Here is a 4,470-nt window from a genome sequence, read left to right as displayed (position 1 = left end):
TGTTGTTGCTGCCAAAGCAGAGTTACTTTTCTGAGATTCAGCTATATTCCTTGAGTTTTTCTCCACCTAAATAAAGAGTTAACTGTTATATAAGGTGCCTGGAGCTTCCCCCATGCTTTGGTGAGTTGCATTTTATTTTATTCTAAATATAAGGGAAACTTCACATTCTTTGACTCAGACAGCTACACCTTTCTTTTGCCTTTCGAGTGAGCCTAATTTATGCACCAGTATGCTAATTTCATTTGCCTATGGCTATTAGTGAGTATCCTGAAGTTGGAATTTTGGCAGGTCTCTTAGGCAAGGAATGCTCCGTGGTGATATATGACTAAGTAGACATGTTTATACGGATCTTTCTTCTGCATTTTAATTCATTAGCCAAATGCAGCCTTCAAATCACTTTCCTATTGCCTACCCTCATGAAAGATTAGAATGGGGCTGCCTAGCCATCTATCTGATGAAAGAGATGAAACAGGATTGCTTCCTCTATTGTGTCCGTTGTGTACAAAACATTGTGTCCATTCTTCTCATTACTCACTGGGACTCTATTTTATTTTCTTGGTAATTTTTCATATGATGAGGCAGAGCTCTTTTACACTAATGAGTTGTTCCAATTTGCCTCCTGAAGTTCCGTCCTTAATGACTTAACCACAGATGGAGCTATCTGTGGACAACCTGGGTCAGATCATCTGTCATAGCCTTGATGATCAGATCACAGAAGAGGCGGTGACTGATTCCAATTCCCAGACTTATCACTGATGCTTCCAACAACCATCCAAACAGGTCTCTGCATACAAAATTCTGGCTCAAGGCTGGGAACATAGAAAGCTGCCTTATATTGAATCGCTGGGCCGTAACTCAACAGCGACACACATGCTTTGTATGCGAAGGGTCCAAGATTCCCTTACATCTCCAGGTAAGACTAGGAAAGAATCTGGCCTGAAACCTTGGAGAGCCACAGCCAATCGGTGTAGACAGTAATGAGTTAGATGGACCAATGGTTTGCACTAGTATAAGGAAGGTACCTATGCTCCTAGACCAGGCTTCCTCAACCTCAGCCCTCCAGATGTTTTGAGACTACAGTTCCCAGCATCCTTGACCACTGGTCTTGCTAGCTAGGGATCATGGGAGTTGTAGGCCAAAAACATATGGAGGGCCAAGCTTCAGGAAGCCTGTCCTAGACCATAAGTTCTTGTACCACAGTGTGGTCTACACTGAATGGCAATGATTATAATTTTAGGCATGGGTCTTTCCCACCCCTACCTAGAGAACCTGAGATTAAAAGTGGGATCTTCTACACTGGACCAGATAAATATATTTGCTGCCTAAGATCACGAGGCAAGATGGTGCCCCACTCCACATTCCATGAACAAAAGTCAAATTAGTCTAGTAGCTGGATCTTACTCCAGCATAGGGAGCTGGACAGCTATGACACATGCGGGAAGCAGGCTTGCTTAGGGGGCACCTTGAAGACTGTATGGGCACACAGCTTTGCCCACTGGCTGCCCCTGTGCATTTGCCACCTGAGGCAGCCTCCTCACTCTGCCTAGGGCCAGTCCTACTTCAGCATAGTGTGTGTGGAATTGCATTCACACTATCTGGTGTGCATGTGTGTGTGGTTCATCCCTCAACTAGGTCTATACAACTAGGTCTATACAAGTGTTCAAATGATCCTAGCTAGACTGGAGCAGCTGTGTGTAGAGGGTTACAGTCCAATACAAATTTCTAGGTGCTGAAGCCTTCTGATGTCAAAGCTCATGTCTAGATGTTACACTTTCATGCTGCTTGTGGGCTTTCCAGAAGCAAAACCAAGCCCCATTTCTCTTTCAAACTGATAAGCCTGGGAATACTCATGTTTGCTATTATAAGGAATGGTGATTAATAATGGACTGAAGCACAAACAATTCCCGTAGAGTTGTACAACTGCATGGAAAGTGTTCCAAATTCCATCTGGTGCAAATGTGTGTAGTAAATTGAAGGTCGGGGTCAGGTTGGAAGAGAAACTCCAGTGAACTCTGGTGACTGGATTAGATCACAGGGTCTGCCGTGTATCAAGGCATTGCCACTGGGGGTGGCAAACTTAATAGAACTCACATTCAAACCAAAAGAGAATATCAAAAAAGAGACCATTATTCTGTATAGACCCTCCCAATAAATTAATGTCCTGTAACTCCCTTGCAACTCCTCAAGCCAGAGGAGTATTGTTTTCATTTAGCAGAAAGTTAAATTAAGACCGATACTTGAGTACTGCAAACAGATAAGTTTCATTTTCATTTTCTTTGGCATCTGAACAGATGAAACTTTACTCAGAGATGAAGCAGAGCGAAAAAGTGGGTTTTTCCTATTAGGCTTATCCTTGCCTGGTGGCTTATAAGAGATGATAAACTCGGTAACAAGGACCAGCTGTCTGATTTGGTTATTCTGAGGAAAGGTCATCATCAGAGTTCCATCTGGGCTTTCTACCACTTAACAGAACATCTGATTGTAATATGATTCTAAATTAACCCCATATGGGAAATGCAGTTCTATTTCTGTTTAAAAAGCAGTAAATTTTTATCATGGGCCAGATTCCTCCCCCCCTCCCAAAAAAACCCTGAATTTGTTTGAAACAAGTATATTGGAGACCTTATGTGTATGTATGCTTAAAAATCAATGTTATATACAAGCCTTCCATTCATGCTTCAGCAAAGTGTTAACATTGTATTGTGATGGTGGAAGGTTTAGAGGCAGCATCCTGGAACAAGATCACCTATACTAACATGAGCAGCAGGGGAGCAGGTGCAGAAATCAAACAGTGGATATAGCCTCCTGTGCATTTCTGGAAAACAGTGTCTTAGTTGTTGAACAACAGGACTGTGTAACTTTTTTTGTTTTTGTTTTTTGCTTGAGGTATGCATCTGCCCTTCGCCACAATGCCAGAGCTGGGTGCTCATCAGGGTGCCACGCTGGGCGTGGGGGATTAAACTTCTCTGCCCAGCCCAATGCCATACCAAGCCCCTGTTTTTTTACCACTGCTGCCAATATTGGTGGGGTCTTGCTGGATCAGATACATTTGTCTAGGGGCTACACGAAGCACCCAAGATGGGGACAGAAATTAGTAGCACGTTTGTCTTCAGCTGGTGAACAGGACCTAACAAGTGGGTTCTGCCTCAACCTAAAGTGGATCATTGGTGCCACCAGTGAGTTCCTGTGCAATAGGTGTTGGGACCACCAAGGATGCTCCTGGTGCCCGCTCCATTTCCAGGAGAGGGCTGTAAAAAGAGGTGAGCTCAAGATGAAAGAGAAGTGATGACAACTAGAAATTTAGCATCAGACCAGAGCCTTTATTTATGGTACTTCGCAGCTCAGGAAAGTGGTCTGGAGCCCTGGTGGCTCACCAGTGTGTTCAGACCCACAGGTTCTTCCAACCACTAGTCTCAACAGTCCCTGACACATCAAGGGGCAAATTAAGACACCAGGTTAGCAAATCCCCCAACTTCTGGAAGATAAATGAAGCTGCCTGTTGCACCACTGGTCCATCCAGCCCAGGACTGTCTGCTCTGGCTGGAAGCAGCTCTACCAGGTTTCAAGCAAATGCATCTTCTTCCTGAGGTTCTTGACCTTAGGGATGCCAGAAAATGAACCTGGGAAAGCAAGTGCTCTGACACTGAAGTGCTATTAATGGGCAATTTTGAGGCCTCCCCACCATGGTCTCTCCTCTTTATCTTTAAACTAGACTTGAACCAGACAGTCCTTCAAACAGAGAACTTTTTCAAACTAAGCTATCTTCTGATGGCCCTTTAAATGGCTACTAACTAGGATGGCTATATTCTATCTCCACTGTTGCAGGCAGTTTGCCACTTGCTGGGAATCTCAGGTGGTGAGAGTGCTCTTGCCCTCAGGTGCTGCTTGTAGGCTCCCCATGGGCATCTGTTTGAGCACTGTGAGAGAACAGAGTGCTGGATTAGATGGGTCCTCAGTCTGATCCAGCAGGGCTCTGCTTGTGGTCTTATGTCCTTAAATAGAGGACTTTCCTCTATGAACTAGGACACATGGCCTCCCTAGGCACACACCCTCCCTTGTAACCGAAGCTTCAACCACAAGTAAAGCTGTAATTCAGTGCAATCAACACTGGGGACTTCCCAGTCTCATGGGTCATGTGACAAAAGCCACAGCACGTCAGAATCTCATTCAGTATTGGACCATGCAGTCATTTTCAGGTAAATATTATGATGGCCTTGTCATAATAACCACATACTATGTGCAAAGCCAACCTGAGTCCTGTAGCTTAGAAGAACAGCCAGAGGTTCAGTGTGATTCAACAGACATCATCAATCAGCCTTACTAAAAGTAGCAATCACAGCCAAATGATTCAAAGTGTAGGAAGACTATATAATTTGCAGCTATAATCACTGACTTGAAGTTAAATTTCATTCAGATTTGTCTCAAACATCTCAAGAAGGTTTTTTTTGGTTTTTTGTAAGTACTCTTCCA

Source organism: Podarcis pityusensis (genome assembly GCF_964106645.2).
Source record: "Podarcis pityusensis genome assembly, chromosome: 8".
NCBI lineage: Eukaryota > Metazoa > Chordata > Lepidosauria > Squamata > Lacertidae > Podarcis > Podarcis pityusensis.
Note: the sequence above shows the minus strand (reverse complement) of the source record.